The sequence below is a fragment of the Gorilla gorilla genome, chromosome 3 (assembly GCF_029281585.2).
Source record: "Gorilla gorilla gorilla isolate KB3781 chromosome 3, NHGRI_mGorGor1-v2.1_pri, whole genome shotgun sequence".
Lineage (NCBI taxonomy): Eukaryota > Metazoa > Chordata > Mammalia > Primates > Hominidae > Gorilla > Gorilla gorilla.
The window spans coordinates 172,944,611-172,972,124 of record NC_073227.2 but is presented as its reverse complement, the minus strand read 5'-3'; the positions used below and the strand labels follow the sequence as shown (position 1 = coordinate 172,972,124).

Sequence of the window (27,514 nt, the reverse complement as noted above, 5' to 3'; positions counted from 1 at the left end):
CTATATCTGTATCTTTATCTATATCTATACCTATAATGTACATGGTAGTGCTCCTTAAGTTGTTCAGTGTTCAACCCATACAACTGTGTGGAGTTGTCCTGGCGGGGGAGAACAGCAAATGGTCATCTAGGTTCTGATGCAGGTTTTAACACAGTTGGTCTATAGTGAGGCTACTGGTGCTCAGAAGACTCGTTTTCTATAGGAGTTTGGTGGTTCTATGTCTCCCTATTCTAATAAAAATTAAAAATAAAAAAACCTGTCACAGATGACTCGAGAAGAAGAAGACTGCTTTATTGTTTTCCCCAGCTTCTATTCCTTTGATTGTGAACTCTACTTAGGAGTAGCTTCCCGGACCATGTAGCTCATTTTACTCCTTCCAGAAATGCTGTGGGGCTCTGAAGTTACGAACCTCAGGCAAGCGTAGAAGGAAGCATGTGCTGTCCCCACTGGCAGAGTCAGCAGCAGCAGAGTGGCAGATGATGCAGCCAAGCCTTCCCTTAATGCTGACCTGGTGACTGCATTGTCCCTTCTTTATTCTGCAAACTGCAAAGAGAAATGAGGGAAAATGGGTTCATTGGTGTATCTTTAAATGAATCAAACATGTGTTTGTTCACCAAGGCAGTGTATTAAGTGGAGCCTTAGAAGAAAGGAGATGCGATAGTATTAAAAACTATTAGTTAACAATAATATCTTGTTTCAAATGGCAAGATGGATATTGAATGTTCCCAACACAAAGAAATGATAAATGTTTGAGATGATAGACATAACAGTTACCTTGATCAATATATTACATGTATTAAAATATCACTATGTACCCCATGAATATGTACAATTATTATTTGTCAACTTAAAAAGTAAAATAAAAATAATGTTATAGGAAAAAAAATCCAATATATTAACCAGAGAACTTGAAATGTTTAGGGAGGTATAATTCCCAGCTGCTGCTGCCCATATTCATAATTAGCAGTGTTTCTAGGTTCATAATCTAGAAAATAAAATTGGATGTGGATTTTTCTGCTTTAGGAACATAATTGCTTCAGAGCAGAATGAACTATTAAAGTTAACTTTAAGTCGTCTGGAAAGAGGCATTTAGGTTCTGACATCTGGATGACTACCAGCCACCAGAGGTTACTTAGCCTCTGTGAACCTTGGTTTTCTCATCTGTGTAATGGGAAAGGTAGTACCTACTTCATAGGGTTGTGGTGAAAACTAAGTAAGAAAATTAATATAAACCATTTATCTAAGCCTCTTTCATTTGGCAGGCACCAGTAAGTAGTAGTTATTACTATTAACATAATAATAAAATAATATAAAACTAATATTAAACCCACCTTCCCCAAGGGTGACAAGACATTTCTTCTCTTATGGCGTTTAGCAAAGTTTCTCCCAAAACTCGACAATTACACCTGGAAAGAAATCCTGAAGGAATGAACAACTGTAGTGAATAATTAATTCTATAACATGTGATATAAAATTTGTATGCAAAAATCACTACTTGCCACATCCATGCCCTCCAACTCTCCTGGCATGGATTATGGCAGCAATTTTAACAGAATACAGTCTTCTGAACCTGAGAGATAAAGAATAACAAGTCCATTGAAACGAACTACCATGAGGAGGGGGAATTTGGATAAAGACTCTTACTAGTAAATTGTGGCGGTCTCTTTGGACCTGGGATTCAGGTTCTCCCAGCTGCCTGCTCCTACATTTCTGCTGTCTGATCTGGATTTAGACATGGGACTGTGCACTCAGAGAGAAAGAGAACTGGGAAGTCTAGATTTAGCCAGGGAAAGATGAGGCTGGGCTCAGGTCTGAGTGCATTCTGCATTACCTCTTCTCTACTAGTCCTCAGTAAAAATAAGAGATACAGATTGGAAAGTTTCTGAGTTGATTTTACATTTGAATATGATGCACATGTAGTTATAAAAATGGCTATTTGTTCAGGTAGAACAGATCTGAAAGAAAAAATGATAGTATGAAATGGAGGAGTAAAAGACACTCCCTATAATGGAACAGCAGTGAGCTTTTAAAGGTCCAGAGCTACCCCAATTTGATTGTAGAGGCTGTGCAGTGTGCAACCTAAACAACTGTACATTATGATCTTGAATGGGTCTGAAATCCCGTTCGTATGCTTACATCCACAAATGTCAAAGGCACACCTAGTTGTGCTATCTCAAAGGTATCCATGCCTCCCTCCCAGTCTGCTCTGCTCAGATTACAAGGTCCAGCCTGAGGCCCCATGGGGTTGGAAAATTCAGAGGGATTCCTAAGTTTGAGGATCATTCTAGATAGCAGGCAGCGCTGGGGACCCTTATAGTATTGTTGTTCCTTTGAGTCCTAGTCTACGCAACTTGGCACTCTGGAGGCTGCAGTTAAGAGCCATAGAAGGCAGAGAGTTGTGTTCTTGGTGAAACAAAGCCCTGGGCCCTGCATGCTCACTCCTCCTGACAGCATGGCCATGGTGGTACCCTGCATTTTTCTCTGTTTAGTAGATGAAATATAGCCTAAAGCCAGAAATGAGAGATGCACACTTGCTAGTGAAAGCTCAGGGCTGATGTCAAGTAGATGTCCCAGCCCAGTATAGAAAAAGGGTGACTGTCTCTATTTTTCAGATAACCTGTGTTTCTCTATAGAGGAGGTGGGGTTGGCAATGCATCACCTGTTGACTGCCTGGAATGACTATGCCCTTGGCCAACAGCAGGCAAAACCGTGGCAAATGTGCCAGCAACACCATGCTACCTGTGGGTGGATGGCCTTCAAGACAGAAAGAAAATTAGGAGCTTTCCTTTCTTCCAGGCTCTGAAGCAGGGCAACAAGGAAAACATATATTATGGTGCCAGCATAAGTAAAAATGTTCCATGTACTTTTTTATACTATACTGTTCTATATTATATCATACTGTATTATATTATGTTAATTAATCATATCATATGCCATCTCACCTTTATGTCATATCATATGGTACATGTGACAGGATGACATAATACTCTTTTAAAGGGGAAAAAGTTATCTGAAGCTTGAATAAACCCCTTAGGAAATTCCAATCATGATTTTTTTTGTGTTTGGGTTATTTTCTCTTTGTTTTTGTTTACATGTTGCCTTTGCCTCTTTCTTTGGCAGTCTGATATTGAGGTTAATATTAAAAGTATGCTATGAAGAATCCTACAAAACTGTAAAAGACAAGAAAATGACGGGATGCGTTCTGGGTCAGGCTGAGCTTGTTGTGAAAACGGAGTCCCTGCAAAGTTTGATAACGGGATGATGAAACAGAGAGATGCAGGGGTTAATGACACTGAAGAGAGCTTGAGGAATGTTGATAGGGTGAGGAAAATGAGAGTGGAGCTGCGCATGGGGAGGGGGGAAAAGGAGGTTGCTAGGCAACTTCCCAGGGGCAGGGGAGAGAAATCCTGAGGGAGGAGGTGCTTTTGGAAGCGCTGGGGCTTGCCATGGGTGGCTATCTGTGGTGAGAACAGACAGACCCGAGAGGTGGATCACCTAGTTGGAAGCCGGCTGTTTGCCCAGAGCTGCTTCCTACAATAATAAAGAGTCAGGAGAAGTCAAGGGTATACAGCCCAAGCACTGCGGCAAACCATCTGCGTAGTAGCTGGGGTGCAAAATAAGAACGGAAGCTGTTCATTCTACAGCCCATGCCCTGAAGGAGATAATGGCATGGCCAGTGGTGCCTAGGGTTGTGGTTTGCAAACGCATTCATTGACTGCCAACTGGGTACCAGGCACTACTTGCTGGGAGGAACAATGGTTAAACCAGACATGATTCTTGTCCATAGCAGCTCTTCATCTAATAGAAGAGAAAGGCCTAAAGACATGTGCATTGCTAATTAGCTATAGTCATGGGGTATAAAACAAAACCTCATTATTGAGAGTTTGGAGTATGGAGCCAGGTTAAAATCCCAGTCTGCATCACACTAGCTATGTACTCTGGGATAACAGGACCTTGTGGAAGTTACTTCATCTCTCATTTGTAAAACACGAATGATCATAGTACCTATGTCATAGGGTTGCTATGAGAACTAAATGAGTTGACAATGGTAAAGTGCTGAGGATAATCTCTAGCAAATATGAGGTTTGTTCGATAAGTTCTGCATAGGATCTAAATAATCAGGGCTATGAGTGCAGCATTGAATGTGGCATAAGTACCTTTCCACACATCCATACTTTTATAAAGGTGACGCCCAGCTAGGGAACACTTGTGAACGCTGGGGCTCACCGGCTTCCTGACTTTTCTATCAAATGGTTCTTTGATTATCCTATTGCATGGTTCACATTGTTGTAAGACACCTTCTCTGGGTGGAGGAAATCGTGTCTTTCAAACTCAGATATACAGCCCAAGGCAGAACTAGGTCTGAAAAGCATAGATATCAGTTTCCTCAGCTCTCCTTCTTGTCTTCTTTTCCTGTCACCTGGAATAGGGAAGAATAAGTGCCTTTCACGGGACATTTCCTTTGCCATCAGTAGGGTCCTGCCCAAGCTCTCTTGTCTGCACAGGGTCCCTTTCCCTTCTCCATCTACAAAACCCTGAAGGCTGCCTGCAATTTTTCCCAGAAATTCATTTAGGTGTTTGGAATGCAGATATCGTTAGCCTTGCATTTCCAACTTTCCTGGCCAGGTAAGCATGTTGCCTATTCAATAAAAATAAATTTAGATCCACAGATCAGCACATGATGTTCTTATTATCCCAGCCCTGCCTCCCTGCAAGGGCCCCCATGATTACTTTATTGGCAGGACCCAGGGCCAGCCAATTGCCACACAGAGAGACAACTCCAATGTCAGCTGTACAAAAGACAGGGTATTTATGGCACAAACTCTTTGCAGAAGAGAGAGGTGAAAAATGCACTAAAACAGGAAGAAACATAGTCTTGAAGACCCATTTCTTCTGCCCTGGGATGCCCTCCCCATAGTCCCCAATCTGTCCACAGAGCCATCTGGGGCCATCACTCCAGTGTCCCAATGGCCCAGGTCCATGCAGTCTGCGTGCTCATTCTACCCTCAGGATTTGCCATGACAGAGGTAGTTAGCAGACTATTCAAACTTCCAGTTTTCTGTCCCTAGAGAGCCTTTTTTGGTCAATTCAGATAAAGGCTAAGATTCAGAGTTCTCTCACTTGATTCCATGTCTGAGGGCATTTGACAGAATGGGCAGAAATTTCTCTTTAAATGCCTAACTCTCGCGGTAAACCATAATTTTTGCATTAAGTATGAAGACCTCTTTAGGGAGATAGTAAAACGCTGCAACCCCTCCCTGTGCATAGACTCTCTCCAGGCCCTGCATGGTCTGTCGGCTGTTTTCATCCTCATCCATCTGGTAAACTGGCCTGGGGCCTACTCATGAGTTGGTTGGACCCTTGACCTCAGGCACACATCCAAAGCAACATGGGCTTAGATGGCCGGTCTGAGTAATGCCGGAGGTGCCATCTGTCCTGCAGGAAGACTATCCTCTGTGTCAGTCCTAAAGCATTGGCTCCACATTTTAATCACAGCTGGTAACCGTCATTTGCCAAAATGAAAGATACCTGAACAGTTAGGAAAGGAAGGCACGTGATTCAGGGGCAACTTTAAATATTAGCTAGAAGTTTCAAGCCACAGGAAGATCTCCTAGAAAAATAGGAATGACAACAACAAAATAATAATAAACAAAATTAGAAAATTGCCCAAGAATAAGGAGTTGCCCAAACACTTAGAAAAACCCAGAAACATTCCCATAACTTGCAGAATAACCTAGCAATGGATTTTGTCAAAAATCAGAGCTACCAAAACGGTTCTGAAAGTCTGCCTCATAGACAATTTGCATTGAGGCCAGCATGTCTCATCTTTCCCCATTCCAGAAAATGCCCAGGTTTCTCCTAGAGAAATCGGAAACTCTAATATTTCTAGCAATATTCGCATGTCATGGAGGGGAAGTGACTACCCCCAGAAATAATACAACTGCTTACCCAATCCATGAAGTGAAAGATTTGAAAGACATTTCTCTGTTCCAAAGGCCTATGGGCAGAATTAAAAGTAATTGCCAGCAAAGCCAGTTTCAAAACAGTCTCTACACTTGCATTTATTGAATGAGCTTATTGGATATATTGGTTGCAAGCAGGAAGCAACCTGCTGACCTGAGCTCCCTGTGGCCCTGGTCCTCTCCACTCTGAAAACATCCAGGCAGATCTTACAACTCCTCCAGTCACACCCAGATACAAACTCTAGGCCAGACCAATGCGATCTCTTGCCTGTATTTCTACTTTTGATTTCTATTGTATTTATTTAATGTTCCCTCCTTCCCCCCAGCTTGGGCCTGCTGTAGTTTAGGAAACTTGTTGGAGCAGGGCTGGGGGAAGAAGGAGGAGCCTGGAACATCGCAGTGAGGAGGAAACCCCCTTTCTCCCTAACTTCCCCTCCAACTCACAGGGTCTAGTTCAAGGCCCTCAGGCTTAAGCCCAGGGCAGAAAGGATTAGAGGGGAAAATTGGAAAGACCTGTATGGGTGTAATCTAGTGCTGATGCTCCCTGGACATAGACTTGTATAGTACAGGCGGGGGTTTTAAAGCACAAGGTAGTATGTAATTTGCCCAGTTAGAAAGTGGCAGAACATGGCCGGGCGCAATGGCTTATGCCTGTAATCCCAGCACTGGCAGCAAATCTACTACTCTGGAGGCTGAGGCATGAGAATCGTTTGAACCTGGGAGGCGGAGGTTGCAGGGAGCCTAGATGGCGCCATTGCACTCCAGACTGGGCAGCAGAGTGAGACCCTATCTCAAACAAAACAAAACAAAAAAGCAATAAAAGAAAGTGGCAGAGCATGGATTCTGGAGCCAACAGCAAAGAGATTCTATTCCCCTTAATTTGAGCAATGTTGCCTCTTATGACATCCTCAGCACCAGGCAGTCCCTGACTCCGTCCCCCACACTTCTGCTGCGGCACACTGCCATCCAGGGGTCATCTTGGCCACAGTCCCTCAAGATGACTGGCAGTCAGATATCTTCGGTGTGGTCAACACTGGTGCTCAGGAAGCACGACTCTGAGTGGTGAGCTCTTCGCCAAGCAGCCTTCTTTCCACTCTGCCACTGGCCAACTGCCTAGCCAGTCTCTAGCTTTTGATTTTCAGACATGCATGAGGAGCCAGAACCTGCCTGAAGACTCCAAATGTCCAGGGACTCATGTCAGCCCCCTGAGAGGTACCTGAAGCCATCTTCACTCGGCTTTAGGTGAGGGAAGCTCCCAGCACCCTAACAACTCGTTCAAAAGAAATCCTCTCCTTCTGATTTTTGTATCTTTAAGGATTTCTTATATACCCCAAGGTGGGCCATAAGCTCAGGGTTGCAAAGTCTGCTTCACAATCCCTTGACATTTCTTCTATGGGTGATTGGACATCTCCTGTTCTCAGACTTTGAGTCCTTGGCCAAAACTCAAAACTTAAAAAGAACAAAATAAAAGCTACATTTGACATCCTGTTATACATGGTAGAGGCAAGACTCTCCAAAACATAGTACATATACATGTTAGGAGTAATACTCTTTAAAACAAAACTCTGTCTCCCAGGTTCTTCTTTCTACACACACACACACACACACACACACACACACACACGCACACACACACACACAAGAAACAGCAGGGAGGGAAGGAGAGAGAGAATAAAGAAGAAAGAAAGAGAGTGAGGAAGAAAGAAGGAAAGAGAAAAAGGAAATGAAAAAACGGAGGCAACAGAGAGAGGAGATACAATAAAGGAAAGGAGGGAAGGAGAGAGGAAGAAGGGCAGAGAGAAAGAGAGAAAGTAAAAGAATGAAAAAGAAAGATTCTAAGGAGAGAGAGAGACCATGTGCTCACGCAGACTGGGCATTGGCATCACTGGTGTAACTAACATGACATGAAGCCTCTTTGTGTATCATGTATAACAGTTTATGAGGCTCTTTGTGGAATCTCCTAATAACAGCCTTTTTAAAAAGGTATTATTGGCCAGGTGCGGTGGGTGGCTCACACCTGTATCCCAGCACTTTGGGAGGTTGAGGCAGGTGTATCACTTGAGGTCAGGAGTTCGAGGCCAGCCTGGCCTACATGGCAAAACCCCATCTCTACTGAAAATACAAAAATTAGCTGGGCTTGGTGGTGCACGTCTGTAATCCCAGCTACTTGGGAGGCTGAGGCAGGAGAATCTCTTGAACCCAGAACGCGGAGATTGCAGTGAGCTGAGATCACGCCATTGCACTCCAGCCTAGGCAACAGAGTGAGACTGTCTCAAAAAAACCAAAAACAAAACAAAACAAGGTAAGGTAAGGTTTTCCTTTTAATACTAAGCAGCCCCCAAATCATTTTCTTTTGTGACAAAGAACAGCCTGTAAAATCAAGCTGCAGACATAGAAAGGCAGGCTAGAAGCTAGCACAGGTGAATACCAGCAGCTGTGCCAATAATAAAGGGCTACCTGGGGACTAGGTATGTTAAAAATGGCAGCTACATCTCCCATTTTCTTTGTCAACCATGTGTACAGTAAGGAGCAGGCAACATGGCACCTGCCAGGCAAAGACTTCATTTGCATAACAGAAGATTAGGGTGGGGCAGCCAGCTTCCTTGCGTGCTATGTAAACACCTAGTCCAACCAATCTTTGGGCCCTATGTAAATCAGACACCACCTCCTCAAGCCAGTCTATAAAATCTTGTGCACTTGGCAGTGGACCAGAAGTCCCACTCAGGCATCCCTCTCTCGCAGGAGAGAGAGCTATTCTCCTTTCTCTTTCTTTTGCCTATTAAACCTCCACTCCTAAACCCACTTCTTGTGTGTCGTGTACTTGATTTCCTTGGTGTGAGACAACGAACCTCGGGTATTTATCCCAGACAACAACGCCGCTTCAGTGAGTCCAATCATTGGGAGTGTTGAAATGAATGTTGGGTGATCACCTGCCAGGTGTACCAAACCTCACTGCCTAATCACCTGGGAAGCTTGTTAAAATACCACTCCACCACCACTACCACCACCACCATTACCATGGCTGCCCCAGAACTACTGAATCAGAATCTCCAGGGGTGGCAACTAAACATCCATATTTTTTTCAACTACCCCGGTAATTCTGAGGCAGCCTATGTTTGGGATTCACTGCTGTAGAATTAGATACAATTATCTCTACAGTTCCTTCTAATTCTAAGTTTCTATCATTCAGTGCACACTCTGGACGTTTAAAATCATCCTTTGTGTCCATATAAAGTTTCTGAGCCAGAATTTCTTCTTCCCAGAGAAGAGGTCCTGAGAAAATTCTTCAAAGTATGGGGACCTCGAGGTCCTGATTCCAAACAGCAACAAACATGTGCTCTAAGATTAGCCTTTCTGAACCATATTTCTCCCTGAAGACTTGTCTGTTTCCTCAGTGAAGCTATCCAAGCTTCCTAACCTCCCTCCAATGCCACAGAGACCTCTTCTCCCTCCTCCAAACTCTGACCAGCAATCTGTGTCCTTTTTTCAGAGGAAGGGGGAAGCAGAGGGCACTTCTCACATGCTCTCTGGCATCAGCTGTTGGGGGATTCAATAGGCCTGGTTAATAATGCCAGGTATCGCCAGCAAGTCACAAACTAATTGAGAAATAAGACAAAAGAATAGGGCATGTGGAGACCAAAATAACATCTTCATTGTTGATAAATGTGCTATTAGACTAGCAGAATTCACAGCCTAGTCACCCTGTCACAGGCAGCACTGGCGACAGCTCTTCCCTGGGGCACAGATCCCCGCCCTTGCCAATGATCACAGAGGAGAGAGCAAAGCAAGAACTTCTTGTGGGCAGCCTGGCTCCTAACAGGAAGGGGAAGGAAGGGAGCGTGGTTCTGTGTGCCCTGTTCCTCTTCATGGCTCTCCAGTTAAAACATCACACTCCTCCTTTCTGGGGACGGCTGGATGGAGAATGGCCAGCTGAGTCACACAGGTGAACCCCCTCCACCTGGGACAAGCTCCCCAGAGCAGGAAGGAGGCTTCCTGCCTCCCCCAACACTTTCTTATTCTTTTCTATGTGCCTTGGGTCTTTGACGGGATGATAAACCAATGGAATGCAGGGATTCTGTATTATCTTCTGTTGATGTTTTCTCCAAAGTGCCTGGCACTGTGCTGGGCAAATTATAGAAGTTCAAAAAATATGTTTGTTTGTTTTCGAAAAATAAAGGGCAAAAAAAAAAAAAAAACACAGAAGCAAGGAAATGACAGAAGGGACAGAGAGGGGAGGAAGAAATGGGGTTGGGGGACGTTGTGATGATGATTTATAAGCTTATCTTAAAAATAAGGGAAGCATGAGGGGTTGGGGATTTGACTTTGAAAGCAGATGGCCTGAGTTCAAATCCTGCCTCAGCCCTTTACTTGCTGTATTGCTCTGGGCAAGTTGCCTAAGTTCTCTTTCATCTGTACCTATCCGAGTGGGTTGTTGTGAGCATTAAATGGGATTTGGCTCATCAAGGGGTTAGAATACCAGTTGACGAACTGTGACTTTCAGGTTATTCTGACCTGATGCCTGTTTTTGTAAATAAAGTTTTATTGGAACCCAGACACATCCATTCATTAATGTATTGTCTACAGTGGCTTTTGCAACTACTCTAGTAGTTGAAACAGAGATTTTATGACTTGCAAAGCCTGAAATATTTACTATCTGGCTCTTTAGAGAAAAAGTTTGCATATTGACTCCTGGCTTAGAACACAAAGCCCCATTCTTTCACCCTATGAAGTAGAAGACTGAGTACATATATTCTTTCACCCTATGAAGTAGAAGACTGAGTACATATGTCACTCTCTTTAAAGCAGTGCTTGATTCTTGCAGTTAGACATTGGTACTCCCTTCCCACTGTCATTCTATGGCACCTCAGACTCCTTCTATGGCACTTTTCACATGGCATTGTCTAGAGATTCTCCAGTCTGGGATTGTGTCATATTCACTGCTCCAGCATAGTGCCTTAGACAAAATTGATACCCAGTAAATGCTTGCTCAATATTCATTGGTAATACACACATGCACAATAAAAACCCTCTAAAAGGAATAACTATAAACCTACAAAGTGACAAAGGCTAGAGTTCTGAGCAAGCCTCTCTGGACTTTTCACTATTGTTCCATCAGGTAGGTTTTCATGTCCTTCTTTCTGCCTCTTTATTTCTGTCTTCTTGCTTCTCAATGTCTGGCCATGGTGGTGGTGGTGCTTGAGTGGCAACAGTCCTGCGCTCACTGATGAGCCTGCAGTCTACAACTGGCATTCCTTTCCATTTCTTGCAGGGCCATCAGCCTTCCCTTCAATGCTTGGAAGTTCATGTCAAGACATTTTGGCTAGGCGGGCATCAGTCCTTGGGCAGATGCTCCTAGTGGGAAGTGAGGAATGCTCCCACCTGAGTCTCTCCCGCCTTGCGTTCCACAGCAGGTGTGCCAGGGGCATTCTAATCATGCTTCCTGTGGACTTGCATCTGCTTCTGGTTTTCAGAGCTTCTGGTCATTTTCACTACAAAATATTAGGCTCTATTTATCTGTCACATCACCAAAGCTAGTCCTGGATATTTCTGACCAGGAAATATTTGAGCTGTGTTGTAAACAAGACAATGACCATGGGCACCTCCTTGATCCTCATCCTCTTCCTCAGTAAAACAAGAGGAAATGGTCACAAGCCCCTCTGATTCTAACATCAATGGCATCTATGAGGTCACATGAACCTTCAGTGCTAGCAATGTCTTTAAATGGGATTAGCAGCTGGCTTGAGCACTGACCCATTTGAGGGGCTGGTTGCTGACCCCACACTCCTCAAGTCCTCTGTCTGCAGGATACTAGGATGCTGACCTTTCATCATTCCACTGACGTTATGTGGCCTAAAATCCTCAGCTTGAAGGTAAAATTCCTTAAAAAGCTCTGAGCTTCCCAAATGTTCTTTGGGGTTCAAAGGTGAAGTCAATGTTTGCCTCCAAGTAAGAATTCATTAGCTGCTATTGCCAATCAGAGCTGTTTTCTCTGAGCAGAAACGAGCTCCTTGGAACTTTGCAGGTCTCTAGGTCAACAGCTTAACATGCAGGATGTGCAAACGCCTGTGGTCTCATCCACCAGAACTTGCAGGTACACATAGCTTCCTCGCCCGACTCCGCAGCTTGGCTTCCCATCAGAAAACAGCTGAAAAGTACCTGCCATATCTTGCTAGTGAGACCCAGGTCCCATCAGACATCAGATCGCAAATCTAAGATGGAGCTAGAAGCTTGAATATCTCTCCTGGGTGTTCTGACACACTCATTCTCCAGCTTGACTTAAAAAGAAGAGCTTTTTCCTCCCCTTATGGCATTTTTATTCTCATAGGAATCAGTAAGTAGAAGCCTATTTGTAAAGTAATGGGTAAAATGATTACTGGGGTTTTTTAAATGCTCTTTCTGATGTTTCCATTTTTATTTAACTCAACAGTGGCAGATATACTGACAGCCACACTTATTCATGATCCAGAGAAATCTTTGCTTAATACTGTATTAAGCACTATTGAGAAGGAACACCCCTCGGATGGCTTTCTCCAGGTGTTCAGGACCTTCGCTATCCTCCCTCCACAGGGGCTGACAATACTTCAGCAAAGTTGGCTGTTGAGGATGGAATTTCATTTTGGGCAGAGCAATGTCTCAGGATAGGCTTGGGAGTCTGCCTTCCTTAGATAAATGGGCCTAAAAATGGCAAGATCATCTTCCCTGCATTGACTGCCACAGCACACATGTTAGGAACAGACTTTATTCTGACTGGGGAAAGGCCACTGAATGAGCCCTTTTTAATTAAAACCCCTGAACCTTCCTCATTAAGACTTTTGGCACACGCTGACAGTGGAATTTTTCCTCTATGGTCCTTTTGGGAGCTACCTAGATGACTTTCGCAGAGAAATGACATATAATAACATTTAGGATTATTATTATTGGGCTAGGTTCTCATCCTGTGTAACTCTCCAGGAATTCTAGCACTCAGACTTGCTTGTTATAAATACTACACCCTTCAACTTCCTCCAAGTGCACAGGAGACGAGGTGGTGGAGGGCTGTGTGGGGGTTAGGAGATGGTGTTGTTTGGAAGATCCATTAATCAAAGTCAGCTTGAAAGTCATCCTGCACATGATTAAATCGGTTATAAAAAATTATTCCCTTATTTCAGGTAACTGATTCATTCCCCCACATTTCCAGGGATGTAAGTAGCAGGCAGGTTTCATACCCATCTCAGGAATGGAAAGCAGATTGAATTGGCCCAGTGGGTGATGAGGTTATAGAACAAATGACACTGATTTGGCCCCAGAGCAAGGAACAAGGACCCATCAAAGCAGGGCCATGTCTCCAGCAAGATAAGACATTTTTGGGAGACAGAAGATAGGGATGGGAGACTATTCCCAAAATTTGACAGAAAAGCTTCTATTTAGGAATGCTGGTACCAGATCCAAGCTGACCACTGATTCGCTTAGCCAATACGTGAGTCTGTACCATGAGCCAGGTACTGTCCCCTGTACTGGTCTAGGGTGGTAAAGAGGACAGACAAAGTCCTTGCTCTCTGGAAGCTCAAATTCTAAGGTCGGGGGTGGGGGAAACAGATAAATAAACAAATAAGCGACCATACGAACAAAGATGAATTTATCAAGATAAATTCAGATGAATTTAAAAATGATACAAAGTCAACAAAACAAAAAACAATGATGGAAAGTGATGGGGAAGGGTAAGCCACGGGAGCCTGGGCAATCCAGACAGAAAGAGCAGGGAAGGCTTCTCGAAGGACGGTGCATTTGAGCTGAGATCCAAAGGATGACAAGGAGCTAGGCGTGTGGTGGCATGACTTCAGAGCTTTCTAGGCAGAAGGAACAGCAAGTGCAAATACCCCAGGGCAAGAGCAGGCTTGGCATGTTCCAGGAGCAGAAAGAAGAGAGGTCCTTGTGCCACCCCATGAGCAAAGGAAAGAGCGGCAAGAGGACATAGGGAGAGGCCAGATGCCCTTGGCGGCCATCATGAAATGTTTAGACTTCATTGTGCAAGCATGGGCAGCCATTAGGGAGTGTGGAAAAGACTACTAGTTGTCTCCCCCTGCCCCCACCCATCCAGTCTCTCCTTTTTTTTAGTCCTAGAATGTTTGAGTTTTAGCCAGCAAATGCCCACACGATTAGAAGGTCCATTTTCCAGTCTTTTTTGCATATATGTGTGGCCATAGGATTAAGCTCCTGTCAACAAGATATGTGCAGAAGTGATGTATGCCGCTTCTGGACCTAGTTCTTAAAATGTTTGAGCACGTGCCCTCCCTCCACTTTCTCTTTTCCTCATCTCAGCGGTTGGTGCGTGCATCTGGCTAGAGAGCCAGCTTTGACTTTGGAGAGTGTAGGGTAGCACCTTATGACATGGTGAGCACCAAGATAGAAGGACTCTGGGTCCCTTCATGGCTGTACATAACTTGGCCACCTGCCTGCCCTGAACCATCTGCCTTCCTTTGCTTGAGCAGTTGCATTTTGGGTTTCTTTGTTATATCAACTCAGCCTGCATTCTAACTAATACAGGATGTTTCAGGTAGGAAGGTGACATGATCTAATTTACATTTCAAATAGATCAATCTAGCTGCCATGTAGATAATGTACTGGGAGAGGAGAGAGAACAAACTGGATACAGGGAGGCCAGAGGCCAGCTCAGAAGCCATTGCAGTAATCCAGACTAAAGGCACTGATGGCTTAGGGTAGCCACTCTGCAAATAAAGAGAAGTGAATCGATTTGGGATCTATTTTGGAAGTAGAACCAAAAAGATTTGAGGAGGGATTGGATGATTGGGAGAGAGGTTGAGAAAAGAATAATTAAGGTAACTCCTAGTTTGGGATCCTTTGGTGATTTCCCTAGATATCTAGATGGGATCTGAAGATAACAGGAGGTGGACCCCATGGAAGGAGGTTGGGACATCTCTGACATAAGAAACTACCCACGAGATAGCAAACTCAGAGATGGTGCATACCCCAATTGTCAGTCTAATAGTCTTTGTATAGACACAGACTTCATGCCCCACATTTGAGTTGAAAATACTTAAGATTCTTTTAGTTGCATGTAACAGAAACCAACTCTGGCTAGTTTAAGACGTAATAATTTACTGGAAGGATTGACACAGCTCCTAGAACCCAAGTATAGCCAGATCTTTAAAAAGGACTAGAACTGAGGAGTAGAAAGATTACAGGAACCACAAATACTCTTAGCTCTTTATCTCTGAACAGACCACTTTTTTTTTACTTTTCCATAGATATGATGAATGATGGTATCTTCAAGGATTCTGAGTTTATTTTACTTCTAGCAAACTATACCAATCTAGATACACTTAACCCCCTGGGAGTAAGAATTTAACCAGCTTTTCCTGGGTCAGGGTCCAATCAGCTATAGCCACGAGGATGAAACCAAATAGTACAAACATGGCTGCCTCTGCCTATCCATGAGAAAAGGGCAGGTCACAGAGAAAGGTGTCTATGTGAGCTGGGGGTACACCCTCCCGGAGCCTTCTAACAAGGTCCATATTGACTAAGAATATCAATTTCATGAAGATACAGCACCGTAGAACTCCAGTGGTCCTTTAGAATGATCTACTTCTAGTACAGAGTTAAATGGAAGCCATCTTGAGCTGATAAATATCTTTTTTATTTTTAGAGCTATCTTGCACAGATTTCATAGCTTTTCTTGGGGACCACTGGTGGGGACTTAGAATTCTCACAAATGCTTTCTGCTTGTTTCTCACCTTTGCACTTGCCACAGCCTGTGAAAAGCTCCTCTTGTTCTCTCCTCATTCAGAAGGCGGCCATCTGGGCACCCATTCTATCTGTCGGAATAACCCTCCCTGATGGTACACCTCCAGCAAGGCTGGACTGGAGTGAATAGGGAATTCTGGAGACAACTGACCTAGATGTGATCCTGCAGTCTCAAAGATTTGTCTAAAGTGTCGCTGAACAAACCACAGGGCTTTGGATCTTAGATTTGCTTTTTCTACAAGCATCTATTCTGCAAATAAGTAATCCCATCTTTCTCTTCCCCTTGCCCACTCGCAAACATTCATTCTTTATTCTCATCCAGGGCTGCTTCTCCCCACTTCTCTGAATAAAGTTTAAAATGGAGCTATAAGAACGGATATAGCAGCTCTTTATCTGTCAGAGAAAGATTAGCTAAGGATAGTTATGGGCCCCAGGCAAAGATGGGGATGCAGTCTGCCTCTTAAAGGCTTGATTGGGAGGATTTTATTGTTATTATAAAAATGCACTTTCTTTTAAAAGTTTAGAGTTAGATTTTTTTTCCTTCTTTTAGTCACAGGAGGTCATGCACTTTTTTTTATTAGACACTTCTTATTTTTAAGGCTGAGGCTTATCAGCATACTCAGTAAGGACTATGGAAACTGAATGGGGCCTCCGAGGAAAGCCTCACCTCCATCTGTAGGGCTGGAGGGACATACGTTATGAGCTTCGTGCCTCCTGGTAATACGTGTGGGTCATAGCCCTTTCACCACAGAGCAAGCCCTTGGCGGGGGTTGAAATATACTGTTTCCAAACAGCAAGGCAATGGAAAATAACCTTTTGCTATCCTCTCTACCTCATGATTTTTTTGACTTTTTTTATTATGGACACTAATGATTATGATCAAATAGATATCATGTATAAAAAGTGCTCTAAAATATAATCTCATTATTTTTATGGGTTTTAAATTTCATACCAGAGTTTCTGTTCATGGTGTTCATAACTAGTGATCATCATCCCAACTGTCACTTAACCAATAACTATCATGAGCTCTTGCTTTTTTTTTTCTCATTCTTTTATTGTGGTAAAATATACATAGCATAAAATTTGTCAGTTTATTTTCTAAGTGTATATTTTGGTGACATTAAATACATTCACATTGTTGTGCAACCATCACCCCTATCCATCCCCCCAAACAGAAACACCGTTCCCATTAAACACTAACTCCCTTTCCCCTCTTACCCCAGTCCCTGGTAACCCCTATTCTACTTTGTGTCTGTATGAATTTGCCTATTCTAGGTGTCTCATACCAATAAAGCCTCTACTTTTTTTTCTTTTAGACAGAGTCTCATTCTGTCGCCAGGCTGGAGTACAGTGGTGCAATCTCAGCTCACTGCAACCTCCGCCTCCCAGGTTCAAGCAATTCTTCCACCTCAGCCTCCCAGGTAGCTGGGACTACAGGTGCACATCACCACGCCCAGCTAATTTTTTGTGTTTTTAGTAGAGATGGGGTTTCACCATGTTGGCCAGGATGGTCTTGATCCCCTCCTGACCTCATGATCTGCCCACTTCGGCCTCCCAAAGTGCAGGGATGACAGGCGTGAGTCACCACACCCAGCAGCATTTGCTTTTAATTCTACTTTCCAAATCAGGTACTGTGCCTTGATACCCAGCTATACAGAGACTCACCACCAGGCCTCCCCACACTCATACAGAGGCTAGAGACAATCCATTCTAAGTTGTGGTCTCTCAGCAGGAAGTCCATCCTCTGTAGACATCATTTTATTTAAACCTTATAAAACCTTGCAAGCTGGAGATTACTATCCCCCACCTTATAGCTGCAGAAAATAAAACTCCCACAGATTAGATCACAATGCTGGTAAGCAGCAAAGCTAGATTCAACTCAGGATGAGTACCAAGTCCTGCTCTTAACCCGTATGCTGTCCTCCCTTCCCCACTGACTATTGAAGTTGTATATCTGCCAACTCCTTGGCAACTCAGAATAGCTGTCCTCTAGGTTCTTGCCAAGGATTAAAATCGTGACCTCTATGTTGTCCAATGTTTACACAAAACCCCAGGTTGGAAGACATGTGACCTCTGTAGGAGGTACGTGCACTTCACTGAGAGGCAGTATAGTATAGTGGTTAAGCACCCAGGCTCTGGGGCCAGGCTGTTTGAGCTCAGCAGCTGAGTGAACTTAGCCAAGTTACTTAACCTTCATGACTCACTTTCTACTTCTGTAAATGCAAATGATACTGAGATAATGACAGTGATGATAATACCAATCTTACTGAGTTCTTATAATGATAAATTGATGTACATAGAATATTAAGACCACTGCCTAGTGCTTAGAAAACATTATGTATGTGACAACTCTTATGGCCTGTCATCCATTTCTTTCTTTTTTCCTTTTTCTTTCTTTCTTTTCTTTTTGTTTTTTGAGACAGAGTCTTGTTCTGTGGTCCAGGCTGGAGTACAGTGGCACAATCGTAATTCACTATAATCTGGAACTCCGGGGCTCAAGTGATCCTCCCACCTCAGCCTCCAAAAGCATTAAGATTACAGGCATGACCCACCACACCCAGTCTGTCATCCGTTTTTATAGCTGATTCCTACATCCGTTTAGTCATAGATTCTTCAATGGCAAGTTATGCATCTCTGTATCAGTTACAATGCTTACTGATGCAAGTCATAAAAACATGATTCACATTGGCTTACATTCGATTAAAATATCTGGAAATAACTGAAATCTAGATGTAGAGCAGATTCCAGACATGGTACAATCAGCAGTGAATGGTGTCATCAACAACTTACTTCTCTCTGTTACTCCATTCTGCCATACAGCATCAGTGGCATCCTAAGGCTGGTTTATGGGGGCAAGACGGCTTCCAGTGGTAACCAGAGCTTTGTGCTTCCTGTGCAGACCTAGAAAGAGACAGAGCATAAACAAGCTTCACCATATGATAGTTGAGCCAACTCAGGTCTCAGGCTGGAGTGGATCCCTATACAAAATCAGACAGGACTAACAGCAACAGCCTCAAATCTCTGTACCCCCAAATGCAACATACAAACTTGGCAGACAATTCCAGAAGTTTCACAGTCTGCAGATTAAGACCCTGTAGGAAATATTTAGAACATTACTCATAGAGGAAGCCAGACTCTCAGAAAGTTGTATATATGAAACACATTGTTTCAACTCCTCTTAGAATCACCATGACTGAATTGCATGTCAGTATCATGCCATCGGTGTCTTCTTCACCTATAATAGTGTTAGGAAAAAAGTTCACTTCTCCTGAGTAATTCATTCAATTTTATTTTATGGACAATGTAAAACATATTTAAACCATGTTTCCATCTCCCCTTAGGCAACTTAGGTTCATAGCTTACCTCGAGGAAAAACTAGAATTAATTTTTCTGTGCTTACCCTGTACTTTTATTGTTTTCCTATTAATAATTTCCCTTCCTCCTAACTGAATTCATTACTTTGTATTGCATGTAACTTAATATGCAATGTATGGAAAAGTATATGTATACTCAATGCCAATCCCAGCATGAATAGTTAATTTTAAAAAGCAAGCAAATATAAATGTTCAGTTAAGAAGACAATTGAGTAAATCATGCATGTTTATAAAATTAAAGACATTGCCATTAATTACAGCATTGAAAAATAAAGAGATGAAAAATGATACAGAAATTTTAAGAATTTAGAGGATAGGGAAGACAGATATCTAAAAACAAACAAACAAACAAACAAAAAAACAATAAATGGACTGATGTTTCATCAGAAAAAATAGAGCCCAGATACAGTGGAATGTTATCCTCAAGGTATTCAGGAATATAATTGTCAACAAGGAATTGTATACCTAGAGAAACCATCACTCAAGAGTGAGGGCAAAACAAAGCAGAGAGTTTATCACTCATAGGTCATTGCCGAAAGAACTACTGAAGAGAGCTATTTATTTAGAAATAAATTGAACCTAGAAAATAGAAGAGGAACACATAAAACATTGTGGAGCAAATAAATTGGTAAATGCAAAGGGAAGTCCAAATAAGTATCAATTGTAGAAATGAAAGAAAAACAAAACAAAAACTCTATACATAATATAATGACTAATTTTAGGGCATTTAAAAACAAAACAGAACCAAAATTTTAGATAACGACGTGGATCATAAGTGAGAGTCACCAGAATTAAAACATTCTAAGGTTTTGGTATTGTTCCACGGAGGGTAGATGTGTTGATTTAATGTTAGATTTCTTAAATCAAGTATGTAGGCTAAAAATTCAAAGGTAACCGCTAAAAGAATAAAAATTGAATATGTACTTCTAAAAATATAAATATTCAAAATAAATATAATTATATTAAATTTACCCACTAAAAGACAGAGATTATAAAATTGTTTTTTAAAAATATGCCTTATTTTCCTAGTGAATTTTTCCTTTTATCGTTATTTCGTGCTTTATCTTTTTCCCTATAAATTATTTTTGTTTTAAAACTTGTTTGTCTTTTAAAAATATAAATTCCAGTATCTTGAGTCAACAGTTTTTAACATGTTAGAATTGTTCCCTACTGGCCTTAAAGAAATTACACAAACATGTTACATTTTTTCCAGAAAGGCTTTTATTTAGAAAGATGTCCATTTTAATATGTGCATAATATTGATGTCATATTCATTACCTTTCAAGTTCTAGGCTTCCTAACTAATATGCATTCACACGCATATTCAATTATTAATATGCATTTATCCTCCTAGACATGGGCAATATGTGTTAAAAGTAGAATATTCTTGTTAGATTTTTGGTAGATGCTTGTCATCAAGTTTTGAAAAATATTTTTCTTTTATAGTTGGTGAACAGTTTTTATTATGAGCAAGTCTTTAATTTTACACTTTTAAAACATTAGAAGCTCTACAGGATTCTCTGTCCTTTGTCCCAAGTTCTATTCAACATTGTTCTACAGGAGATCTTATCCAACAAAGTAAATCAAGAAAAAAAATTCAGAGGTAAATGGACTAAAAAGGAAGAGACAGCATTGTCATTATTCACAGGTATTATGATTTCTTGATGTGGAAAATTCTTGAAAATTTCCATATGGACTATTAGAATTATGAAAGATTTCAGCAACTATGCTAAATACAGCCACCATACAAATGCACACTCACATGTCATCATTAATATTGGCCTTGTCTAGAAGGACACATCACGTCACATTGTTAGAGCAGGCCTGGAAATCAAAAGACAGTAGATATGAAATTTACTATTATTGACATACTAACAAGGACAGTCTATTAAACCAAAACATTTCTGGGAAAAAAATTAATACATGTGTGTATAATTTCTAAAGGCCACTTGGGAACATTCCAAAATGTCAAGAATGGCTGACTCTAGGCATTAGAATCTTCATATATGGCTTTTAACTTTCATCTCGATAATTATCTATTTTACAAAATTTCTACAATAGGCATGTACTACTTATAATTGGGGGGGTGGGAGAAATGTTTTTTAAAAAATAAAAAGAAACACTGGGGCCACATCCATCCAGCATCTCTATCTTACCTCCCACCTCCCTGAGGAGGCATTCTAACTAGCCAATCCAAACCTCTTTCTGCCTCTTAGTTCTATCTTACTTCAATTCTCATCTGAAAAAAAAATATTTTTTCTCTGTTTCTTCATAGTGTATGCCTTAATTTCTCCTGCTCTGTTTCCTCTAACTATATCATCCAATCATGTGATATTTTGGCCCAATACAACCTAGATTATAATAATACCTTTACTAAACATACGGTATCCCACACTGCCACAGCCCTTGGCAGACAGCATGGCAGAGACATTGTGAGCAAGACCTGCCTTTAACACACAGTGGAGGCAGTTGCTGGGATGGGACAGTGTCATATGGTCTCAAATTCTACCATTAAAACCTTTAGGTTAAGCATTGCCCTCTCTGGGTTCCTCTTTAAAGATTTAATTCTGCTGGAAGGTAATTAAACATCAAAGAATTCTGTTTAAAATCTCCCTCATAGTGAAAAGGAGTGGAGGAGGTAGACAAAAGAAAAACAATTTTATATAGTCCAACGTTGGACTAGGCCCACCTTACAGTGAATTCCCAGCTCTTCTTGTGGCAAGGAAGAATCCTGGGAAGATCAGAAAGGAGATTGGCTCACCCAAGCAGACTTGTTTCATGATATGCTGGTGTGACTTTCTACTAAGAAAGACTTTCAGATTATTCTGCCAAAGTGTTCTGTAGAAACTATTCCAATCCAAGTTTTCAGAATTTGGACAGATCCTTTTAGTCTTACATCCAAGTACTTGGCTCATGAAAGTGAGTGAGAAAACCCATCAGGAAGCCTCTTCTGATAGACAGAAGTTGCTAGGGTAGGGAGGTTCTCTGCCTACCCCTCACCCCACAGCAGGGGCCCATGCTGAGAGCAGCGGCAGGGCCATCTCAGTGTCCCCTGCCCGGCCAAGAGCCCTAGAGGGGTCTGGGCTGTGCACAGGGCAGCTCCCTAATGCGATTCCAGCACTAGCCTCTCACTCAAAACCCTGCAACCTGGTCCAACACAGTCACTTCTTTGCCCTGTTCAGGTTGGTGTTTAGGTTTATTAGCTTAGAGATTCCCATAAAATAGGTATAGAGAAGACTGGGAAACCCAGAAACACCAAGTAAAACCTGGGCATCTTAAACGATCCAATTTTTTTTTTCCAGGCCCCACAGGAAGTTTAAAAGAGTTGGCAATTTAGTCAGGCATACAGCCATGCAGTCATTAAACAACAATGGAGCATCACCCCATGTGTAAGTCTCCTGCTAGGCCTTGGGGTTGCAGGTGGATACAGCGTAATCTCTGTTCCAAGAACTTAGCAGCTAGATGGCAGGGATATAATAACAGGCAAATAACCATGAAACAAAGCAGCATCAGAGAAGTATCATGAGAGAGTTCCAAACCAACTTTGGGGCCAAGGGGTTAGGCAGAGGGGTTGGAGTCCTGGATCCAACAATTTCTAGCTGTGTGACTTTGGACATGGCCAAGCATTTACTGAGCATGTTCTATATGCCAGACGTGGTGAAAAGCACTCTACTATGCATGATCTTGTTTTGTCTTTATAATAACCATAGGAGGTGCTATCTCCTTTTTATAGACTGGGAAACAGAATTCAAAGCAAACACTGAGTTTGCAGTCCAAGATGTTTACTAGGGATCAGCACTTTTGAAAAAAAGGAGGAAGACACAGATTGGGCAGAGGAAGAAGCTAAACTTTGATGAAGACCAAACAAAGCCTTGACCCCAGAGCTTTGGAGCGTGAGAATTGTCTGATGGAATGTTCCACTTTGGGCTAAAATGGCTGGGCATTTACAAGGATGCAGGCTGCCCTGAGAAAGACAGGCAGTCCTCTGCAGCTGAGGAAGACCCAAAAGGAGCTGACAGCTTGAGGTCATTTGCTGGCCGCACCCCCCTGCTGGTGAACAAATCCTGAGTGACATCTCTATATGTCCACCACAGGATTCTCCCCTGCTAAACTTAGAAGGATTCGAAATAACTTTTGTAAGTACTTGGCACAAATTAGCTGCACAATAAATTGTAGCTTTTGTTATTCAACACAGAGCATGGATAGGAAAAATGTCGTGGTAACTCCCGGAGGCTATGTCTCAAGGAAAACGTCATCCACATTGGTTGTAACTTAAAACAATTTCTCCCCTCCTGTCCGTGGCTGAATCAGGCTGAATCATGCCGAGACTCACCTTAACTACAAGGTGTAGCACAACCATAGAGTGTGATGTGGGAGGCCTGTTTTGTGGCACGATTTTCTGAAGGTAATAGCAGATGGATTTTGTTCGTTTTGTGAACATTTAGTAGAAATATTTTGTAGTGATACTGTTTGTGAAAAAATGCCTCGGGTGGGTGGGTGGGTGGGTGTTATTTACCAGCAGGACAGGGAGGAGGTGGTTGCAGCAATTTGAGGAGTACATCGAAGCTGAGCTCTGTAGGAGCCCAGGTGGAGTGGGGTCTGTATGGACTTCATGGTCAAGTTGAGAGGCAGTGATGGAACTGTGTTTATGAGAGAGCCCACACTTTCCAATTACTCACAGCAAGATCGGTTCTTAAAATATAAAAATGACAACTGAGACAATAAGAAACAGGCCTTTGGAACATGCGTCCCACATCCCGGCTGCTTAATGCCATTGATCCTATCAGTTCATTGGAGACTAAGTACGTGATGTGTACGACATTTGGAGAAAATTGTTTATCCACCTATTATTTTTAATTAGGAAAAGGTGAGAGTCAAATATTTTACTATTCTATGTTCTTTTCTGCATGTTTGTAAAGCACTTCATAGTCTTTGAAGCATTTTCACATTTGTGGTCTCTAGGCTTCTCAGCTTCTCTCTCCTTATGGCCTCTGTTATGAATACCCAGTTCCTCTCTGTTGCTGGACCCTACTACCTATCAGAGCAACTTTTGAACCTACTTTGCTTGCAAATTCAAGGAACAGGTGACCAGCACCCACAGCCTCTACTTCTCTTTCCATTACCTTCTTAATCTCTCACAGCATGGATCCCACCACCACCCCTCGACAGAAAACACCCTCATTGCAGGTACAACCAGGGTGCTCCCGGAAAATCAGTGCTATTCAGCATGGCCCCCCTGAAGCAGCTGGCATCTTCCAACTCTTCCCCTTTTAGAACTTTGTCTGATTTTCTTATAACACTAAGCATAGCAAATACATTTAAAATTGAGTGCTTGCTTCTACCAGTTAGTAATGGTTTGCTTGGAGTGTTGTGTGGAGAAGAAAATTCAAGTTACATCTAGGATGCTGTGATTGATTAACATGCTTGTCACAGGCCTGAAAAAGAGAGAAGTGGCACATGTTCTAGGCATTCACCTTCTTATACCACACATTTCTCTTATTTCTCTTTGGTTTCTCCTTTTATTCTTTCTCTATTTGGGCACTTGATTTCTTCTCAGCCTCTAATGGGGTCAAAAATTATTGAGAAGATTAAATGAGGTGATATATAGAAAGCTCTTTGAATATATTGGATTCTGAATCAATAGCAACCATTATTATCATCCTCAGCTTTTTCCTATTGTCTTTATAGATTTACTTCATTAGATATCTGTGTGTTTTCTTTTTTTTTTTCTTTTTCTTTTTTTTTTTTTTTTTTTTTTTGAGATGGAGTCTCGCTTAGTTGCCCAGGCTGGAGTGCAGTGGCGTGATCTCGGCTCACGGCAAGCTCTGCCTCCCGGGTTCACGCCATTCTCCTGCTTAAGCCTCCCGAGTATCTGGGACTACAGGCACCAACCAGTATGCCCAGCTAATTTTTTTTGTATTTTTAGTAGAGATGGGGTTTCACCGTGCTAGCCAGGATGTCTGTGTCTTTTCTTTATGCAACTTAGACACTGCCTTGGCTCCCAAGTCTAGTTTTCCAGCCCCAACAACTATCTACGCTTAACAAAGAAGACAAGGTACAGAATAGGAAGCAGAAAACTGTGCAAAGGGTAAAGCAAAGACAGGAAGTCCTAGCTAGAGCAATCACTCAAGAGAATGAAATAAGTTTGATGATATGAGTCTGTACCTAGAAAATTCTAAAGACCCTGCCAAAAGCCTCCTGGAACTGAGGAACAAATTCAGTAAAGTTTCAGGATACAAAACCAATGTAAAAAAAATCAGTAGTATTTCTATACACCAATAATGTTCAAGCTGAGAGCCAAATCAAGAATGCAATCCAATTTCCATAGCCATACACATAATAAAAAATGCCCAGGAGTACATTTAACCAAGGAGATTAAAGATCTCTATGAGAAGAATTACAAAACACTGTTGAAAGAAATCAGAGATGACACAAACAAATGGAAATATGTTCCATGCTCATGGGTTGGAAGAATTCATATTGCTAAAATGGCCATACTGCCCAAAGCAACCTACAGATTCAATGTTATTCCTATCAAACTACCAACATCATTTTTCACAGAACTAGAAAAAACTATCCCTTCATATGGAACAAAAAAGAGCCTCAATAGCCAAAGCAAGTCTAAGCAAAAAGAAAAAAGATGGAGGCTTCACATTACCCAACTTCCAACTATACTATAAGGCTACGGTAACCAAAACAGCATCACACTGCTACAAAAACCAGTGAAACAGAATACAGAACCCAAAAATAAAGCTGCACACCTATAGCCATCTGATCTTTGACAAAGTTGACAGAAATAAGCAATGTGGAAAGGACTCCATTTTCAATAAAATGGTGCTGGGATAGCTGGCTAGCCATATGCAAAAGAATGAAACTGGACCTCTACATTTCACTATATACAAAAATTAACTCAAGATGGACCAAAGATTTAAATGTAAGACCTCAAACTATAAGAATCCTAGAAGAAAACCTGGGAAACACCATTTTGGACATTGGCCTTGGGAAAAAAATTATGACTAAGTCCTCAAAAGCCATTGTGACAAAGACAAAATTAACAAATGGGACCTAATTAAACTAAAGAGCTTCTGCACAGCAAAACAAACGAACAAAAAGAACTGTCAACAGAGTAAACAGACAACCCACAGAATGGGAGAAAATATTTGCAAACTATGCATCCAACAAAGATCTAATATTCAGAATCTATAAGAAACTTAAACAATTGAACAAACAAAAACCAAACAACCCCATTAAAAAATGGGCAAAAGACATGAGCAGACACTTCTCAAAAGAAGACATACAAGCAGCCAACAAATATATGAAAGAAACATTATCACTAACAATCAGAGAAATGTGATTCAAAGCCACAATGACATATCATTTCACACCAGTCAGAATGGCTGTTATTAAAAAGTTGAAAAAACAACAGATGCTGGTGAGGCTGCAGAGAAAAGGAACCACATACACTGCTGGTGGGAAGGTAAATTAGTTCAGCCACTGTGGAAAGAAGTTTGAAGATTTCTCAAAAAACTTAAAACAGAACTTAACATTTGACCCAGAAATCCCATTTCTAGGTATATATCCAAAAGAAAATAAATCATTCTTCCGAAAAGACACATGCACTCGTGTGATCATTGCAGCACTATTCACAATAGCAAACGCATGGAATTAACCTAGGTGTCCATTAATGGTGAATTGGATAAAGAACTGGTACATATACACCATGGAAACTATGCAACCATAAAAAGAACAAAATCATGTCCTACATGAATCCTAGCAGAAAACCTAGGAAACCCAATGGATGCAACGGAAGGCCATCAACCCAAGCGAATTAACTCGGGAGCAGAAAACCAAATATTGCATGTTCTCGCTTATAAGTAGGAGCTAAACATTGGGTACTCATGGACATAAAGATGGCAATAATAGATACTGGGAACTAATAGAGGTGGGAGGGAGGGAGGGGAGAAAGGGTTGGAAAACAAACTATTGGGTACTATATTCACTACCTGCGTGATGGGCTCAATCATATCATAAACCTCAGCATCGCACAATATACCCAAGTAACAAATGTGCACATGTACCCCCTGAATCTAAAATAAAAGTCAAAATTATTTTTTAAAGGGTAAGTAAAAATGAAAAACTATGGAAGGTGAAATTATTTTCTCCCCTAGGAGCTTGTTCATCGGTTTGTTTTCAACCAAGCTAGAAAGCTTTGGAGCAAAGAACGATTTCAGAAAACGTATTCTATGTCTTTATGCTCTAGCAGAGATAGGATCCCCCATACCAGAAACACTGACCTCAAAGTGCTCTGACCTCTGGCTCCACAACATGACCTCCTGATTACCCCACCGCCTGGCTTCCTTTCATATCTCCTGCCTTCTGCTCACCTGCTGTGAGCCTTCTTTGAGTGCCTCTCCAAGGGTAGAAAAGCCAGGCTAG

General features: G+C 41.9%; 1 long non-coding RNA gene across 2 annotated transcripts; it reads right to left on the bottom strand.

Annotated features, from left to right (window-relative positions):
* Positions 1 to 272: 272 nt before the first annotated feature.
* LOC129532989 (uncharacterized) lies at positions 273 to 27,514 on the bottom strand. 2 transcript variants are annotated; one of them, XR_008678980.2, is made up of 4 exons: positions 27,373 to 27,514; positions 23,595 to 23,770; positions 18,495 to 18,605; positions 273 to 543 (listed from the first exon to the last, which is right to left on the bottom strand). It is a non-coding gene; the product is annotated as an uncharacterized lncRNA (long non-coding RNA). The 2 variants fall into 2 exon arrangements; XR_008678981.1 differs by lacking the exon at positions 23,595 to 23,770 and adding an exon at positions 1,332 to 1,419.